Source organism: Heliangelus exortis, chromosome 7, assembly GCF_036169615.1.
Source record: "Heliangelus exortis chromosome 7, bHelExo1.hap1, whole genome shotgun sequence".
NCBI classification, from domain to species: domain Eukaryota; kingdom Metazoa; phylum Chordata; class Aves; order Apodiformes; family Trochilidae; genus Heliangelus; species Heliangelus exortis.
In genome coordinates, this window is record NC_092428.1 from 12,528,218 (window position 1) to 12,548,880 (window position 20,663).

The window sequence follows — 20,663 nt, forward strand, 5'->3', positions numbered from 1 at the left end:
ATGGCTCAGTTTCTGGTAGGGCATTGTGAGGACAAGCTTATAGATGTTGATAAAGCACATCAGGCTTTCTGCAAAAGCAATTAATTGTATAATAGTAAATGGTATTTTTCTGTTCTGTGCACAAAATCTGTGTAGCATCTGCAGTTTAGCACATCTGATTTGTCACGGTGTGTTGTGGCAGGGTTTTGTTTTCTTGGCAGAACACAAGAGTCCTGGATATTCTGTTCTCGGGGCCTGTCAGGTTTCTGAAAGTCTTTTAACAGGATCAGTGTTTCCAGTGCTCTGTTTCTGAGAAATGTCAGCTATTTGCATTTTGTATCTTACTCCTTCCAAGTTTTCAAACTCTTCATGTGTCAAAATGAGCATATTTTATGTATGTGTTTTCTTTTTAAAGGAAGTTCTTGTTCATCTGTAAGACTTGCTAAGCTTGATCAAACCTCATATCCATCTAGTGTAGCTCCCTTCTTCTGAGGGGGACTGAAAATGAGTTCTGAGGCAAATGTTACTGTTTTTATTTGGATAATGCAACAAGCAAGTTCTAAGTTTGATTTGGTACAATGCAAATGGATAAATGCTTACATAAAAAAAAAAAAAAGAAAAAAAAAAAAAAGAGGCCCCATCCTGCCCCCCCTTTCCCAGTTGTCCATAGACAATAGATAAGGGGCTCTGGAACTGAAGGACCTGGCAAATGAAGATGCTGATAAAGGTCCATCCAGGGAGTCACTGAGACAAGCAGCCCTGTGCATTAAGAAAATAAAAAGGAGTGTAGTTGTCACAGGAGGTGACCTTCTGAGGCAAACAGCAGGCCTGGTGTGCTGGCCAGAGCCATCCCACAGGGATGTCTGCTGACTCCCTGAATCCCGGGTCAGGGATATATGCAGCACTCAGACTGCAAGCGGTGCGGTAGTGACACCGGCACCAGTGAGCTCTGTAACCGAGCTGTACTTTTTGAAACAAACAGAGGGTTCCCAGAGCCTGGAAAACTCCAGGGAGAACAGAGAGACCTGGTAGGAGTTGACAGGTCCCAGGTGTGAGGCAGAAAGCATGATGGGGCTGGGGTGTGATGGGGAAACCGTGGGAGGTTTAAGGGCGGCGAAACCAGAAGGGGAGCTCATAGCGCGTGTGGCGGGGCAGCAGCTTGTGCTGGTTTGGGAACGGTGCCAGTGTGGGGAAGGGTGGCTCTGTCAAGGGGACAGATGAGTCCTGTTGGTCATTGTCACCCTCTGGGAAAGAGACTTACCATGGTCTCTACCTGGCAGAAGGTCGTGTGCTCAGCAGGTGCCAGAGTGAAGCTGGGAACTGGGAGAGAAGTTCCCACAGAACCGCGCAGCCATCCAGGTCATGGGCTGCAGGGAGTGCGAGAGCAGCAGTGAGTGGCAGTGATGGTAATTGCTGTGTGTGTATTGCAAGCAGGGGGCTGAGCTCCTCTGCTGGGCTGCTGAACTGCAAGAGGTAGCTGAAGGGTTGAGGAGTATCAGGGAGGCTGAACGGGAGACAGAGTGGTGGAGTCAGGCCCTGCCCTCCCTGAATCAGAAATGGAGGCACCCATCTGATAGTACTCAGAATCAGAGGGCCCCTGCATCCTGCCCGTCAGACCAGAGGCAGTAACATGGATGAGAGGAGCAAATGGAGGACAGTTCATGGTCGAGACAGCAGAAAACCTCCTTCCTTCCTCACCTTACCCCCAACCCCAGTGCCAGTTAAAAATAGGTATGAGGCTCTGGGTAGGAAAAACCAACCAAATGAAGACACAGAGGTATACACCAGAGATATGTCCATGATCAAGAAAGCCTACCACTCTTATCTCAACATCACCCAGAAGGAAAAAAAGAAGGGTTATAGTAACAGATGACTCACTTCTAAAGGGAAACAGAGGGGTCAATATATTGGGCAGATTCTTCTCCTATGGAGGTGTGCTGTCTGCCTGGAGTCTGGGTTAGGGACATCCTAGGAAACTTCCTAGGCTGGTGAGGTCCTTGGGCTACTACCCCTTACTGTTCTTTCATGTAGGAAGAGAGGAAATAATGACTGGTAGTTGTAGAGCAATTAAATGAGACTTTAGGGCTTTGGGATGAGTGGTGAGAGATTCTGGCACACAGATCTTTGTTCTTCCAGTTACAGGCAGTGATATGGGAATGAATAACCATATCCAGACCATTAATACAAGGCTCCGCAGCTGCTGTTACTGCCACAGATTTTGATTTCCAAATCACAGATTGTGATTTCCAAACCCTTCACCAATTTTGTTGCCTTTCTTTGGACCTTCTCCAACACCTCAATGTCCTTTGTGAATAGAGGTGCCCCAAACTGAACACAGTACTCCAGGTGGGACCTCACCAGTGCTGAGTACAGGGGCAGGATCCCTTCCCTTGTCCTGCTGCTCACACCATTTCTGACACAAGCCAGAATGCCATTGGCCTTCTTGGCCTCCTGGGCACATTGCTGGCTTATACTCAGCTGACTGTCAGTCAATACACCAAGGTCCTTTTCTGCCAGGCAACTTTCCAGCCACTCTTCTCCAAGCCTGTAGTGCCGCCTGGGGTTGTTGTGACCAAAATGCAGGACCCAACACTTGGCCTTATTGAATTTCGTGCAGTTGGTCTCAGCCCAACAATCCAGTCTGTCCAGGTCCCTCTGTAAAGGCAACAAACTGGGATAACACACCAGGGTTGGTGGGATGTGAAGCACCTGGTAGACTTGCAAACATTTTGGCCAGGTAACACCAAGGGGGATGGAGATTTCTCTCTTGCCCATATTTTTTTTAGCAAATATGGGAAAACTACAGGTTATGTATAACTCGTGTGGTAATTTGTACATGTACACGCACAAATTCATTTCTTAAATTGTTCTTTCAAACAAAAATATTTTCGAGGCAGTAAGCCTTTCTTTAAACATAGTTTCTTGCCAAATTTGTAATGCTGTATAGTTACAAATGCTCTTAAGTGGTTTCCCAAAACAGCTTTAATGGTTTGTCCTTTTTTGGTGAAGTTCTTTCACATAGCGCAGGTTCAATTCCTTCAGCTTTTAATATTTTTAAATTTTGCACATTCAAGTGTTATTTTGCTTTATGAAGTAGACTGTGGGGGCTGCCAAAGAAAATTATGTTTTTCCACCCCCAGCATTACATGGAAATAGGACTTAGGTTTCTCAATCCTCCATTTGAATGTAGAGACTACTCTGAGGTGCATTATCTGCTCCATAAAAAAAGCGGTTTAAAATAATATTTGACTAGCATTTTTCTCCAAAGTAAAAATGTGGAAGTTTTTCACTTCACAGCTCCATACTTGCTTCCTGAAACTCCACCACATCAGAGGCAAGTTTACAGTATTTTGGCTACACAGCTGGTTTTGCATGTTGCATCCAGTGTTTTCCCTTGATAAACCCCACAAAAACAGGACACTGTCAAAATCATTGTATACTTATCTCCTGCTCGGCCTCTTCACATTCCTTGGAGAGGATTCTGAGGGGATTTATGGACAGAACTGTTTCTGTTATGGTTTGGAGTATTGAACACAGCTTGGTATGCAGATGACCCTTTATACAATACATCTGAGGATGAGGTACTATGGTTGTTACTTGCTTGAATTTAGCAGATGTTTCTAATTGTTGGTCCAAACACTACCCCTGAGTTCTTGATTCTAAAACAAATGTCTCTCAAAAACAATTCCTGTAACTTTTGGGCAATTTAGCTCATGCTTGTTCTTCTGGCAGCCTTTTATATATGAGGGTATGACTTGGCTCTCTCCCAGTCTTTGCTTGGTCTTGTAATTTAATTAAAGTTGTTTAGATAGCTCCATAAATATGCATAATTCTTTACAAAACAAAATTATGAAGAATTTATAGTCTATGTTGAGACATAATGCAATGAGTGATGATGAAGTAATGGAAATGGAAGAAGACATTATCAACTGGGCTGGATTATGATTATGAGAACAGCCTTACTAGTTCATTTTGGCTTATTATGTTGTGCCCTCTGAGTTATTAACACCCACCCTACCACCCCTGATTATAAACTATATTCTCTACAAAACTCTACTGTAGAAACCCTTTTTTATGAGTGTCACTGAGAGGCATTTAATTTTCTTGAAAATAGGATCATAGCTGGGGGTGAAGGGGACCTTAAAGATCATAAAGTTCCAACCCCCTTGCATGGGAGGTTGGATCCACTAGCCCAGGTTGCTCAAGGCCCCATCCAACCTGGCCTTGAACACTTCCAGGGAGGGGGCAGCCACAGCTTCCTTGGGCAACCTGTTCCAGCATCTCACCAGCCTCACAGGAAAGAATTTTTTCACGATATCCAGCCTAGATCTCCCTTCTTCTAATTTTAAACCATTTCCCCTTGTCCTCTCACTACATACCCATTTAAAAAGCCCTACCCCAGCTTTCTTATAGCCCTCCTTCAGATATTGGAAGGTTGCTGTAAGGTTATATTGGAACCTCCTCCAGGCTGAACAAGCCCAACTTCCTCAGCCTGGCTTCATTAGAGAGGTGCTCCAGCCCTCTGATCATTTCTGTGGCTCTCCTCAGGACATGTTCCAGGAGCTCCATGTCCTTCTTATGCTGGGGACTCCAGAACTGGACACAGTACTCCAGGTGGGATCTCACAAGAGCAGAGTAGAGGAGGAGAATCCCCTCCCTCACCCGGCTGTCTGTGCTTCTGATGCAGCTCAGGACATGACAAGCTTCTTTCATTAATTCCTTACTTGGACTTCTAGATGTGATTAATATGAATAAAAATTACTCATGTAGAGTATTTGATAATGAATGCTCTTATTCTTGTTTATAATTTATGATTCAGAATTTAGATAGAGCCTCTCAAGTGTGGTTTATATATTGGTGATGTTTCTTTAGAAATTTGAAATAATAATTTAAGTAAGATGGATTATGAAAACATCCATCATTGTTGCTTTTCTGTTCTTTATCATGGTGAGGCACTGGTAATGTCTGTTTCAGCTTTCCCCTCTAGACATGAGGACTCTGTTAGTCCCAGTGAGACCTTACAAGCCTTGAGTTATTTTGGTTCTTGACCATGGATGTTAAAATTCACATATATGAATGACACTTACTGAGCTTAGTGAATCTTAAAAGGCTTTATAATGATGTGTTGACCTCCAGACTCCTTGCTATGGCTTGATGATGCTTCCTGAAAGTATTTCCAGGTTTGCAGTCCCTTGGCTGAGCATAGCTGCTGCAAATCTGTATCTCAGAAAAGAGACAGGAAAAGGCTTGACTCCCCTTTTCCCTGTTCTCTTTGGTTCTACCAGAGAGGTAATTTCCTGGTGCCCAATACTGTGTTGACATGCAGTAATTTTTATTTGTGCATTTGCCCAACCCCACCCATGCTAGTAAGCTTGACTCTATTCCCTCCAGTCATGCTCCCTCAAATGCAATGACTGAGTAAAACCTTTGTATTCTTTGCCCTATTATTCCATATCTTACATCAGATTTCCTGCTTGCCCTGTGTTTTCTTTTGTTACCATGAGCTAGAGAGACACTGGTACAAATGGGTGTGACTCTAGAGATGAAAATTTGGCTTATGCAGTGAAGCTTGAGAAAAACCTGAGGTTATTGAAAACACAAAAAGAAAATATTTCATACATTCTATTATTCAACCTTTTATATGTCAAACTACAAAGTTTGATGGGGAGAGAGGAGGAAACTAAGGGCAATGTTATTTGAGAAGAAATGAGAGGGAAATAAATTTGAGAGGGAATAATAATTGAGAGGGAAATAAAAATGAGATCCTGAGTTTGGAAAGGAGATGTTCTCTCTATCTGCAGCATGCTGGATGGAGGCAAGGGTTGTGTTTGAGAGGCAGGGGTGGGCCTGTGGCATGTGCCCTGCTTCAGCTGGACTGGATTTTATTCATTGGTTCTATCAAGGGGGAAATACCCATCCATCCAGTAGAGGAGCTCTTAGTGGAGATGCCCTCTGACCTGAGCATGCACTGAGCTGGGAGATTGCTTCTAAGGGGGTTTGCATAAAATGGTTCTGTTTGCTGTGCAAGGCTGAAGGAGTTGTCTGGTGAGACTCATCCTCCAGACCTAATAACTGCTGATGTGCTTCATCATGTCTAAAAGAGGAGTATGCCCTGGTTCTGCTACATTTTTCTGAGTGTGCATCTGTACTTTCTGGTCAGGCTTTGCATTTGTGATTTTATCTTTTGTTTTAAAGCCATTGAAAACCAGGAAAGTTTTAACTGGAAACTTGCCTGGTTTTCTGGTGGAATCCTGTCTGGGGTTCCTTAAGATACAGCTCTGAGGAGCTACAGATGGTAGTTGTGCTTTTTGGGGAGCCCTTCTGGGTCCCTGTGTCTAGGACAGCCTTGCTGCCCTGAGGCAAAGCTGTTTCTGGTAGGTCTGAACCCTTGGAACTACTGGCTTGGGCTGAACTTAGGTTCTTTGGGTGGGTAGTGAGAAAACAAAGCTGTAAGTCAGAAGCTGGAACCGAAATTTCTCAGTAAGCAGAATCCCAGATCTAGGGCTGCTTTGCTTTTAATAAGTTTCATAAGGTTTTATTTTTGGTCTGGGGTCACTCTAGCTACAGTCTGTCTTGCTGGCCAGATTTCCACTCTTGGAAAATGAGGGTCTTCAGCTCAGTCCCTTTAAACTTTCAGGCCTAGTGCTAGCCCCACCATATCCCAGTGTGTAAAACACTTGGTTTCTCCGGCTTCATACTGCTTGGGCTGTTACTTAGTTTAGTCCCCTGAGGTAACTGGATCTGATGGATCTGTGATGCAGAGCACCTTAGAAATGCTGTCTGTTTCAAATGCAGATAGCCACGGATTCATTCATTCAATTAAAATAGTTCATTAGGTTGATGCCAGTGTATAATTGTCTTCTAGGAGGAGACACCCACAGTGAGGCACAATAACCTGAAGGGCTCCATGAAAGGCACCATTAGATCGTTTCCAGGGTGAGAGAGAAAGTAGCACCACAGTAGGAGCCCACTGAAAAGAGATCTCCTTGTGGCCTTATACCTGGCCTGGCCTCAGGCAAGTCCAACTTGCAGTTTACACTGTTCTTTGCATTTTAAATATTTGCTTCCTAGAAGTGGCGCTGTCATCAGGTATTTATGTGAGCATTAAATAGTAACACAAACTAGGTCTTGTGCCTGTGAAAGAATTCTCATGACAGAGACCTCAATTAGGACATGGAGAGCTCTTGGATTTGGGCAGTCATAGCAACCCGTGTTCCCTGAGGAGTGTTTAGTACAAGCTGAATGTTTCTCACTCCCTCCAAAGTTTTCCCTTAAGCCCTGAAGGAAGGTAGTTGGTTATAATGGGCTCTTGAAGCAAGTGGCATGTGTCCATTTGTCTTGACTGGATCTCATGAGCTATGGGAGAAGGATTTAAATGTTAGGGACTGGTATTTCATCAGGTTCTGAAATGGTTTGTAGTGGGGAGCGCCCCTTAATTCCCCTATGTTTTAGCAAAATAGCAAGAAAACCTCACAACTTTTAATATTAACTGAGTTGGGTAAAGAGATGCCATTACTGTCTAGCAAGACCAAAATAATTCCCTTAGAGCTGTGCTTTGAAAGTGGAAATTAACTTATTTAGCATTCATTAGAGTACTCATTGGGGCTGAAATTGCTGGAATCATTAAAAATACATGTGCTGACATTTTTTTCCCAGGCTGATGAGACTGAGTGAAAAGAGTGATGCTGTGTCTTTATACATCTGAAGCAGTGTATACTGGCACTCTTGATTACAATTGAAATTATTTTGAGAATAAATTAAATTTATATGTAAAAAAAGAGTCTTTCTTGTGAGAAAATATATTACCCTAAGACCACTGTTCAAGGGTTTTTTAGAACAAAAAAAAGGTTCTTGCTGGTTAATCATATTCTGCCTCTAAAACCTAGTTCCAGATCTGCAGGTTTGCATTTGTTGACTTATTTGTTTTGCTTTCTTTGGGTATAACATTTCTAAATTTTTTCGAAAGCACTTAAAAATCTGAGAACCTGGCAAGGTCTCTTTCAGAGAGATGTATCCAGATCTGCACCGTGTTGACAGGTTTGAGTTATGTGTGGGTGTTGCCTCTCGCTAATGAGGATAAATGTGATAACCCACATCTGAAGGCAAATGTTTCCTCTTGTGCTCCCTCTCTGTCTGAACCTGTCAAGTGCAATATGTCAGATTTGATGGTTGCATTATGAAAGGAAAATACATCAGCAGAGGTGTAGATAAATCAGGTAACGAGGTACCAGTTCTAGGATCCCATGTGAATAACAGTAATGTTGTTATAAACCGATGTTCTAAATTTTTTAGAAACTTTATTAGTATGTGCAAGGAATTTTCCCTTTATGTTTGTTGCTGTTCCCAGAAAGCCTGGAGGAGAAAAATGCAGTGAGCCATAGGAAAAAGGAAATTTAAAATACTTGCCTTAACTATTTCTTCTCTCATGGTTTTGTATTGGCAGTGGGTATTTTAGCATCCTCCCTGACTGTTTGTCCTTCTGCAAATTCATATTGAGGTTACACCTCAATTTGCTTGAGAACCTGAGTGAAGAAAAATGGCTCCACCAATACCCTGTGGGCTCCTGCTTCTGTAGGCAGGAAAAATGAAACCAGCCTATGCTTGCCCCAGCCCTTGTTTTAGTAGTTTTATTCTCCTCTTAAATTTTGTTTTATATTTTCTTCAGTCATAGAGAGTTTCCTTTTATTTTTAAAAGAGACTTTGTTTCTTGCTTCATTCTCCATATCTTCTCCAAAGCAATGAACCATCTAATTGTGACTTCCCATGGAAATGTATTTTTCTGCAAGAGATGTTTTGGGAAGGACTGTATTCCTAAAAACTGCAGGATTTGCCAGGCCATCAAGCTTGGTGTTGAAAAGAGAATACAAACAAAACCTCTGTAACCAGATGAACTACAAAAGGAATGTAAGAGGCTGTAGAAAAATTCCCATCAGCAGTAGCAGAGCTGTCTGGTGTCAGACGGGTGACATCTCTGGGGATTTTTCACTGTTGAATCAAAACCAAAGCTAGCATGTAGGCAGTGTCTGTGTTCCTCAAGACATCACTGTGCTGCCTTCTATGGGTTATCACAACCTTTGCCTAAGTTTTGTGATGCTGTAAGATTCTGTCATCAATGTGTTCACCAGTGCACTTATTCTCACTTCTGAAGGTGTGCTGGAGTGTGTTACCCTTTTCTCCCATTTACTTTTTCCTCACTGTGCTACTATGTGTTTTTTTCCTCCTAACTGGAGAATGATGACTGCAGGCTCTTGAATGCTGTGTGCAGTCATCCACAGGTACAGCATCCAGTCTGTGTGTCACTCCCCCTCTGGCCCCTCTTTCGTTGTCCTTGTTTTGTTGTCTTCTCTAATAAGGATATGATTTAATAGGATGTAATTGCCCTTCTAGCAACTGCCTTCTGAGTCAGTTCCTTCTCAGAGAAAGGATTTAGCTAGACTGAGTCTTCTAAATGGAAGAGAAATGGAGATCAGAGACCCATTTTGGATTTCAGTAGGCTAAATGATTTTGTTTCCAAGTGCAACTCCAGAATACCAAAACAGGGGCAGTAGTACTTCCAGCTCAGTGGACAGAGCACATCATATTTCTTGACCTGTACTGCTTTTATTTTTATCTTGCTGTGCACTGGACTTGCAAAAGGTCTCTCACTTTATTATGAGCTGTTACTATTGTCACTGCAAAGTCCAAAAACGTGCTTCTTCTGGCCTCATTTGTACTCACCAACACTGTTGATGGTCAGCATTCATCTCTAAGAAAACCATATTGACAGGTTTGGTTTGTTTCCACACACTCTGTTTGCTCACAGAGCATCCTTTCCAGATTTCCTTCAGATGTGTGGTCCCTAAGACCACTGTGAAGGTCCCTTGTTTTTGGTGTAAGACCAGACAGTTTTGAGTGCTCTCTTTCCAAGTATACTCTGATAATGTAGCTAGATGCTCTGATACTTGTTCCCATCTTTCTGCATCTCCCCAAGGGCAGTCGGGAAGATAGTAATAGCTGCATTTATTGCAGTCAGGGCTTTTCTAACACAATTGAGGCAGTTCTGCTTCTGAGACAACTTCTACCTTTTGGTACAAGTGTTTTGGGCTCTACCTGAGTCTCCAGATCTCTTCTTGAGGGGTTTGGATCTTCCTTCTGAAGCAAACGTCCAAAAATAGCATCTCATTGCACTGGTGTTATTTGGCTCTAGAGACTGGAGAGCATTTACTCTGTGTTTGTAAGGAGCACTGTATAGGAAGGAATCATTTAGACATTTATGGCTTAGTGGGATTTTCTGTACAGTGTGCTAACAAATCACAAGCCTCTGAAGAACGTGCTTGTCACAGTATTTTCCATTGGTTTTGTGAAAATCTACTGTGGCAGCAGTTTATTCTTTGCACTACTCTATTTAATGTTTAAGCTATTTTTTTTGTTTGTTTGGTTGGTTTTTTTCCTTCTCTTTTTTTTTTTTTTTCTCCTTCATCCTACTGTTGTAGTTGGGCAGAACTCAAATCAGGATTTTTCCTGTGGTCAGAGATACTGCTCCTGCAGCCTTCATGAGTTTCCCACTTGAGTCTTTGTGTTCCCATGGGCAGAAGTGGTTTAGTGGTCACCGCTCCTCAGGGAAATTTTCGGACATACCTTTCCACATCTCCCATGTCCAGTGCTGAGACCATTGCATATCAAAGCAAGGCTATTTTCTAAGGCTCTCTGGCCTTAAGAGATACTCTGGCATCTATGTGTTCATTCCAAAGATTACACTAATGTAGAGCAGATTTTGTGAGGATGTGCTGGAGAAGGCAATGTCAGAAATATCAGGAATCATTCCAGGTGTGCATCTCGGGATCAGGAAACTGGCAAAGTTACTTTGAGGCTTGCTTATCTTCAAGTAACAATGTTATTATTTTTTGCATTGTTTAGTAATTGTACTTCCATATCACTTGCCCATAGTGTGAGGCATGTGATGAAAAAAGACAAAACGTGTTTATATCAACTGTGTCTTGATACTCAAGAGCTTCTCACCATACTTTCTGAAGTGGTATTGAATACTCAGAGTGTACCTGGGGAATGGCAGCACAGGAATGATAAAACCACTTTTTATGGGTGCAGAGTGAAAACTCTGCTGAAAAATTCACCATAATTTATGCAGTGAATCAAAGAAACATCTGTACATTTGCTGCAGTGGTCTGTGTCTCCAGCTAAATCTATTTCAGCATTTTAACCCAGGGATTCATGAATCTGCATCTGTTTTTGTGAAGTATAAAAGCTAACAAGATATGTAAGCATGAGTCTGGAGCAGAAACTTGAGTTAATCTTTGGGGTTTTCTTAACTATTGCTTACAGAAATTGGGTGCTATTCCAACTGCTTCATTTTGGAATTACTACAATTCATATTAAAATTTTATTTTTCTCATCGTTATTTTTCCTTCTGCAATTCAAGCCTATGGATAATTATTGGTTACAAAAAAATCACAAGTATTTATTATTTTAACACAAATAGGTAAAGTGTAGACTTCTCAGTGTGGCTGCAATACTGGGAAAGCTTAGGTTTGCAATATTGCAAAATTCTAATCAACTTAAAAACTGTTTTAAGGAATCTTCCAGGATATGATAATCTTCCAGGATATGATAAATTGAATGTTCAGGTGCTGTGCTCATATACCGTGTTGGTGTTGGTCTGTATGCCCCATGTCCTAGACAAATTTTTGTGCTGTTTTTTTTTTTTTTTTTTTCCACATACAGGACAATAAGATACAAATATTCCACTATTATAATCTAGTTATTCTAATTTAAACGGCGTTTAACAGTTAACTCAGAATTCTAAGAATAGTTATTTACTTATACTAGTGACAGAGTAGTAACTATTTCTTGTACTTATTTCATGAAATGTTCATGAGATGAAATAGGATATGAAATTTAGGTGACTGCAGTACAGTGGTTTATGGACAGTGATTGCCTTCATGATAGAGAATTTCATATTTGTTCAGTATAAAGTAATTTTTTATGAAGCTGCAGATCTTAGCACTTTTAATGCAGTAAGAACACAAGTGTTATATAAACATAGAGTAATACCACCGCAACATCTTCTGGGAGATATTTTTACTTGCCCTTTCTCCTAAAAATAATTCCAACCAAGATGCCCATATGTATATGTGTTTTGTAATAACTCCTATGACCCTCACAGACTTTATTAGCAAGATTACATAACTGAAGCAAATCAGAGTTTTTAAAGAAGGAAAGGTGTTTGGGTTGTACATACAATGGGAACATCCACTGTCACCTGGGCCAGGATTTAGGAAATATATATAAGTATATATAAATATAACTAATGAAATAAATAAATATATGTGTGTGTATATATATATATACATATAAAAATACAATATAAATTTCCTAGGGATTAGAATACAAGCTTAAGTAGCAGAACTGTGGTCAGGTGATATTCAGAGAGGAGGAGCATGATGCCGACTGTGACCATATCCTGCCACCTGCACCACTGCTTGGCTGAGCTGTGGTGTGGGGTGAACAAATAACCCAGAGCCTGCCTCTGCTGATCTTACCTACTGACCTAGATTTACAGAGCAAAGAAACAAAGCCCCAAGCCATATGTAATTTAGGTTAAGGAATGGCAAGAAGATCTATGTATGTTCCAAGGATATTATTTCATTAAATACTAACCTCTGGTTTGGCTAAACCATTATTTGGTAGGGGGAGAGGAGGAAATGCAATCAAAGCTGAGAGCTATCAACTTCTGACCCATCAAATATAATTTATTTAGCAGTCTAGATAATGATCATAATCCTAAAACAAATATAAGTTTCTCAAGATACTGTCAAACTGATGAGTGGGGAGGAAGGACTGTACAATGTATAATGCCTTTCTATGAATGCTGCCAAGCACCTGAGCAGCTCTACCACTTTTCTTGTTCAAGTCCAGCACCACCTTCCTTCTTAGATCTGGATGAGAGAGGACTGCTGGCAGGTTTGTTAAGAAATGCTGTATACATTTGAGTGTCAAGATTGCCTTAAAATCGAGGTGGGAATTGGTAATAAAGGGGGTGGCTGGGTTTGCCCCAGTGTTGCAATGCACCAGTCTGAATGCAGAGCAGAAGGACTCCCATTCCCCTGGGTCAGCAGGCTCAGCCCACAACCTGAAATGCCTGTACAGAAATGCACACAGCATGGGGAAGAGACAGGAGGGGTCCGAGATCTATGTGAGGTCAAGGGGTTATGATCTAGTGGCAATTTCTGAGACATGGTGGGGCAGCTCACGACTGGAATGTGGCTGTGGATGGTTATGTCCTTTTTAGCACAGCAAGGTGAGGTGGGGGAGTTTCCCTTTCCATAAGGGAGCAACTTGAATGTATTGAGTTCTGTCCAGGGGTAGATGAGGAGCAAGTTGAGAGTTTGTGGGTGAGAATTAAGGGGCAGGGTAATGTGGGGGACACTGTGGTGAGTGCCTATTACAGGCCCCCTGATCAGAATGAGGAAGTCAATGAGGCTACAGGCAGCTGGTAGCAGTCTCACAATCACAAGCCCTGGTTCTCATGGGAGACTTCAACTACCCAGATATTTGCAGTCCAGGAGGTTTCTCCAGTGCAGTGGTGAGGGTGACCGAGCACTGGCACAGGCTGCCCAGGGAGGTTGTGGAGTCTCCTTCCCTGGAGACATTCAAAGCCCACCTGGATGTGTTCCTGTGCGACCTGCTGTTGGTCACCCTGCTCTGGCAGGGGGGTTGGACTAGATGAGCTTTCAAGGTCCCTTCTAAGCCCTAACTTTCTGTGATTCTATGATTCTGTGTATTTCCAGCTCAAAAATGCTCCCATCTTCCATTGTCCCTAAATTAATTTCTCAGGTTTTTAAGAGTCAAATGATTTTCAAAGCATCTCTATAGCTATCGCTTCAAACAAGCACAAAGGTACAGCTGAATGGCATTATTTGCATCACATCTGGTTTATCTATGCCAGCATTAAGTGCTTGTCTATTGCCTTGATTCACTGTTGTCTGAGTCATGAGGCAATTGATTTCTTTTATTCATTACAAACCCACAAAGAAAGTTATTTTCCTCCTTTAGCCTGTGGCCTACAAGAGCACTAATGAATTCCCTTCAGCTGATGGATCTTTGCACACAATTGACATCAAATAGGCAGTTTAAATAGTAACAAGCCCTGACAGATCCCAAGGACCCACTTACACCTGGGGCAGGGAGCAATGGCTTTAGATGTTCATCACATCCAGGTCACCACTTACTAACTTTTTTCCTCCTCAATCTCAATGACACTGTGTGGCTGCTAAGCCACAGAAGCCAACAGCATTTTGACATTCAAGGGAACTAGGAGACAAGTATGGTTGAACAGGAAACTGGGAGGTAAACTCAAATGGAAGAGGAGAACCTATAGATCGTGGAAGGAAGTGCTGGCCACTTGGAAGGAATATAAGGCTGTTGTCTGAGGATGCAGAGAGGCAACTAGGAAAACTAAACCCTCCTTGGAATTAAACCTTGCAAGAGAGGTAATAACAACAGGAAGGGCTTCTTCAAATATATAGCAGATAAAACTAACACTAGAGGCAGTGTAGGCCAAGTACTGAATGAGGTGGGTGCCCTGGTGACAGAGGATACAAAGAAGGCAGATTTGCTGAATGCCTTCTTTGCCTCTGTGTATGCAGCTGGAGGATGTCCTGGTGAGGGCACATCTGGAATATTGTGTCCAGTTCTAGGCCCCTCAGTTCCAGAAGGACCAAGAACTGCTTGAAAGAGTCCAGAGCAGAGTGACCAAGATGATGAAGGGAGTGGAATGTCTCCCTTATGAGGAAAGGCTGAGAGAGCTGGGGCTCTTCAGCTTGGAGAAGAGAATGAGGGGTGATCCCATTAATGTTTATAAATATGTAAGGGACAAGTGCCAGGGGGACAGAGCCAGGCTTTTCTCAGGGGTCACTAACAAAAGGACAAGTTATACACTGGAGCACAGGCAGTTCTGTATAAATACTAGGAAGAATTTTTTCACTGTGAGGGTGACAGAGCACTGGCACAGGCTGCCCAGGGAGGTTGTGGAGTCTCCTTCCCTGGAGAAACTCAAAACCCACCTGGATGTGTTCCTGTGTGACCTGCTGTCGGTCATCCTGCTCTGGCAGGGGGCTTGGACCAGATGAGCTTTTGAGGTCTCTTCCAACCCTGAACTTTCTGTGATTCTGTGAAAATATTTCCTTTCTTCAAAACTTATTTCCAGCTTGCTTTGGGATCTGCTCATCTTCACAGTGACTTACTACTCTTTCTGTTTGGTTTATCATAGTCTTAGCTTTTTTGAAGCTGAAATTCCTCATCTCTTGGCAGTGTACTGCTGAACAAAGCTGGAGCAAAAGCTCTCATCTTCATTGCTAGGGAGGTGTATTCAGATTTAGCAAATAGATATGTTGTTCTGTAAATGCATTCGTGCATCTTGATTCATCTGCAGGCAGCAAAATACTCATTTTCCTATCTTCAGGGAATAAAATGCATAGGTGAAACCTCTTAAAAAAAGATTCCAGCTCTCTGGGAAACATAAGCAGTGTGGGTTTTTTCCCTCCTTAGAAGATCATAGTTGATGTGCTCTTTATTTTTGTATTTCTCAGCAGCTATGCAAAGACTTGCTTTGTGTTCAAGGAGTTCATACATTGGCAAGATAAAGCCTTATTTATTTTATAAATAGCAGCTGAAAGGGGAGGCACAAATATCTGTCTTGTCTGCCGCACAATTCCACGAGTCCCTTATACTGAAACTCCCACAGCTGAAATCTAAAATAAAAGGACTTTTCATCATAATAATATACATGAAAGTGCCTGAATTTCTACCATTGAAATGGTCAAAGTACATGTCTATTATTTAGTCCATGTATGCAGACAGAAAGGCTCTAGTGTTTGCAACCCAAACAATCATTAAAGGAACATGAGAGGTAAAGTGTTCCCTTCTGTTAGGCTCCATTTCTTTTGGATTGTTTGTTTACTTTGAAAGCGGATTTAAAAAAAATAAAATAAAAAAACCAAACCATGCTTTCTGACTGCTCCAGGTTATGCAAAAAGACCTGAAAATAAACAGATGGAGGAAGGGGAAGGAGAAGCAGAGAAAGACTTTCTTCTTGTTTAAACTGGAAAGCCTGGTAATTTCTACCATGTAAGATTATTCCACCCACACACAGGCACTTCCACCCACCCACTCCTTATCTTTAGTAGAAAATGAGAAGGTGAAAACAGGCAGATTGAGAAAGAAAAAGGACTTCCATAGGATGTCCTTAGACATCCAAGGTCTGGGTCTCTAGTTGGAAAGTGCAGGTGGAGATGGAGAAATGTTTTTTTGAGCTGTCCTGGGGAGCCTCTGCATTATGGGGTGCTGATTCAGCTTCTCAGACTCAATCTCTGATTTCTGTTTGGTTCATGTTCTGTAATCACTGAGTGCTCAAGACCACTTCTGGGGAGGGCAGAGCATTGCAAGCACCACTGCTTTCCAGATGTTCTGGGTTTGATTGGACTGGTGGCTGAGTCATTGCCATTTTCTTTAACTGTGGGTGAAATGAGGAAGTCCAATAGTAATCCCTCTTGGGAAGTTACAGAGGCAATATTTCTGTTTATGTCCATGTTCATTAAACACTTGGTTAAACATCTCTGTACCAGGGGAAATTCAAGTGAGATTTCATGTCCTCCTATCAGTTGGGAAAAAGTCCCATGGATTTGTACAGCCAAGGCTCTCTGCAGTCCAAAAGTTTGACTGGGAGAAATCTCAGAAAAAGTTAAAAAAAAAAAGAAGAATAAAGCTAGGAAGGTGGAAGATTTTTTTGATTGCACTTTTGGACAAAGTTTTCTTGTTTTTCTTTCTGTTTTATATGTTGGTCCTGATCTCAAACTTCTGTAGCCATGTGTAGCCATGAATTTTGAGGAACAATGAGAATTTTGCTCATAGGAAACAAATCTTTCAGATATCAAAATGTCAGATCAATCCTTGTATTTTGTTCTTCTAAAATAATGGAATTTACAATGTATTCCAACAGCTGCTATTTCTAGCACATCCAGGCACAGAGGCTAATTAAATGCAGTCTGAAGATGTAAGAACTTAAGACTGAAAATCTAATGGAAACAAGATGTTTTCCATCCCGGTGCTAAATATTTTTATAAATTCTTGGTTCTGACTGGAAACAGCTATTTTGTGAAACAACTAAGACACCAAATAACACTGGGTAGGCTTTATCAAATTATAAATAAAAGTAGCAGCTGAGGTTTGAGATGTTGCAGATCTCAAAAAGCAATAATTCTGTTGCAGTTATACAATCACATCCTTCCAGTAGAGATCCATATATTGTTTAGCACTGCTGGAACAATATAAACTCTTTATCTTGAAGTAGGAGGAAACTTTATTTTCTGGCTGGATTGTGGATTTCTTTCTGGTAATGTATAACTTCATGGGTTTCCTAAAGTTAGTTGTATTTTGTCTTACCAGTTGTTCTTTATCTTCTTCCACTTTTTTTTACTTTTTTTTTTCTTTTCTCTTTGTGGAGGATGAAGACCAGGACTTTGTAAAAGACAGTTCATAACTGAGATTATTTCTACGACTTTTACCCCACAATGCTGTGTTCTTTGCCTTGCCCACTTGTGGTAGCTGTTTTAATTTGAGAAGTTTAAGTAAAATTCTAACACTGATAAAAGATCTTCACTGGCAAATAAAGAACTGTCTGTGGCAATGCTCTGCCCTCACCTGTGCAAAATGGTTAATAACTTGTGAGTTTCGGGCAGAAAATATTCCCAGGGCTCATGGGGGAATTTTTTTGCTCCTTAATCTGATAGTTTTACAGTGATCCATTGAGGCCAAAGGTAATCTATGGGTGTCATTGCTCCACAGTGGCTAAGAAACTCTTAGAGCCCAGCACAGACTTTTATTAGAGCCAAGGGGTCAACATGCCCTCAGATGATGACTTTCTCCAGAGGTCTGCTTTAAACATTGGCTTCCTGTGTTGAAATTTGGACTGAACTAAGCCCAAGGAAGATATTTTAACCAAGGAATGTGCTTGTTCCCAGCCGGTACAAGATAAGAAGGGAAGGAGGTGTCCTTGGTAATATTCATCTGGACCTCATGCATGATGAATGAAAAGAAAGGAAGTTTATTTTCTGCTTTTCATCAGCAGCTCCTGCTTGTTATAATTTGTCAGCTATCTCCAGCACGTTGTTTTCCTTCTTGGAAAAAACAAGCCTATTTCACTTAGTTGAAAATATTCATAACTGCAGAACAAGCCTTGCTCAGACCTGCTGCTCAGAGGATAATTTATTTCCTCATCTTATGCTCTCTTGGCTGAACAGATCATGATTGTAAGGGATTTGAAGCATTTTGGTTTCCTTTGGTGGTTTTGGTGGTGATTGTGGAAGACTGAAGCATGGAGGAGTAATGAGATATCCTAGCTTCATTCCATGCTGCTTTGCTCTTTCAGATTTTAATGGTAGTTTTCTGTATTAATTTTGCAAAATAAATGTGTCTTACCTAACTGTCAAAATGAGAAGGGCTGTTGTTTTTTGTGAAAACATGATTGGGAGAAGGTTGAGGAATCAAAGAGCCAACCAAGCATGTATCCTCAGTCACTTCTGTTTTTTTCAGAAGTCTGAAGAATTTGGGGCCTCAAAGTAAATACTTGGCAGCATCTATTCCTGGTCTTGAGGAGACTGTAGTGTCTGTCTTTTCTGGTTTGAAATTGTATGTGTCAGACCAGCAGGATTAAAAGGAGAGGTTATGGGCCAGAGTGCAGGGTGCTTGATGCAGAGTAGCAGAGGTTTCTGTCATAGTAGCACCAGGGTTTGGGGGGATTATTCCTAGGGCTTTCTTTCCTCTCCAGGTGTTGATTGTTGTCATCAGAAGGTTTTGTCTAGATCTTCCTGAAGGTTTGCCACCCATCTTAGCAAGTCTCTGTCACTGGACCAACTTTAAGAAAAGTCTAAAAAAACCCCTAGTCTTTGAGGGTTATGTGAGCTCTCTATAACTCTTACTTCACACTAGATTTGTTTCTTAGTGCCACAGTCAAGTGATTACCATATGTTAGCACTGGGAGCCAGGACCTTCAGTGACATAAATTGGTGCAGTCCTATCTGTTGATGAGCTGCTCTAGGAATCTGGTCTCATTCTTTGAATGTCATTAGTTGCTACAATAAGATGATCAGGATGTTAAATATAACCTTAGGGTTTTGTCTTCAAATTACACAGCTTTAAATGAGAATCAAAGTTTAGGCCAAAGCAAAACAAAAAACAGTCATAGTAAACGAAAGCTAATGGGAGTAAATGTACTGTAAAATAGTGTATTTATATGTGGACTTTCACAGACGATTTTTCAATGCTAATCTGGTCAAGTCAGTAAGAAGTAGAAAGTGTTTATTAAGTTAAGCAACAAAATAAATTGCATGCCTTTGGGTGACTAATGTCTAAAGAGGTCAAGGGTAAAAGCTCTCTTTGGGCTTTTGTTACACACTGTAGTCACAGTGTTGTACAGATCACCTGTCAGACTGTGGGACATCTGAATTATTAATTGCTTTGATCCAAACCCAGAATCAGCAAGTATTCACTCTAATGTTACAAATTAGTCCTTTTAAGAGGTCCATAAGGAGTAGAAAGAATCATAATTTATAAAAGCTTATGGTAAACAACTTAATTTTCTTTCAGCACTATACTTGTCATTAATATCAGCATTAAGCTTTCTTATAGTCCTGTCAGAGACTTACTCAGATTTTTCTGTGTTTATTCAGCATGTTATTCCCCATAACCTCATTTTACATAGCTATTAGTGAGACAAGAGACTACTGGTGACCAGCAAGAAGCCCTGCAAACTTGATCCTCAGTAGGTACAGTACACTTTAACTCTGAGTCTTTCCCCTAACCCTTGCATACTTTCCTAAGCCTGAAAAAATCCACCTTTAAAGTACGTGGAAAACAAGATCCCATATTTATCCTTAGACTGCCTCACTGACCCATATGGATAGCTGGTGGAGGGATAACAGGGATTTTCAAAATTCCCGTCCTTATGTACCCATAGGGATGGGCAGGAAAGTTTTCCTGACAATCTGAAGCTGTTTATACAGATTGACAGACTCAGTTATGTAGAAAGCAAAAAAATTGTGAATATGCCACTATAAATCCATTATAATAATACCATTAGCACAAAGGGTTATCTAAATAAGAAAAAAAAAGTATGTCAAATTCACATTTGTTAGCAAAAATTTGCAAGAAAAATTAATCTGGAAGTCTGAGAACAGAACTAAGGTGTGCTGCAGTGCAGTGAATTGAATTGAACCCATGCTAGTATTCAATTAGGAAATGGAAATGGCTGTTCCTAAATTACTCTCCTTTCCCTCTTGGAAGCAGCAACATCTACAGCAGTGAATGTTGATGGCAGAGAGGTGGTGTCTCTGCTGAATGGCAGGGGCAGAATGGAGCCCATTTGGTGGTCCTAGCTCTTTAGTTCATAGTTTTTTCTTAGACATGTGTGAGGGGGGAGCATGCAGCTGGGTCATCCTGCTTTGAATTTTGATGTTACCGAGCAGTAAATGGAACATAGTTCAGTTTTCCTGTCAATCAATGAAGGGCTTTGCAGCTTAATAGTAATGATTTCTCACCAGTAACCCTTCACTTTTGCAAATAAAATCAAGGGGGAGAAAACAACTATGTAAAAGGTAGTGACTTGAAAATAATCACAGAAGAGAATATTTCAT

General features: G+C 41.2%; 1 protein-coding gene across 4 annotated transcripts in view; it reads left to right on the forward strand.

Annotated features, from left to right (window-relative positions):
• Positions 1 to 20,663, forward strand: part of PRKG1 (protein kinase cGMP-dependent 1) — a 426,892-nt gene that overhangs the window by 58,918 nt on the left and 347,311 nt on the right. The gene's annotated exons all lie outside the window — the stretch shown is intronic.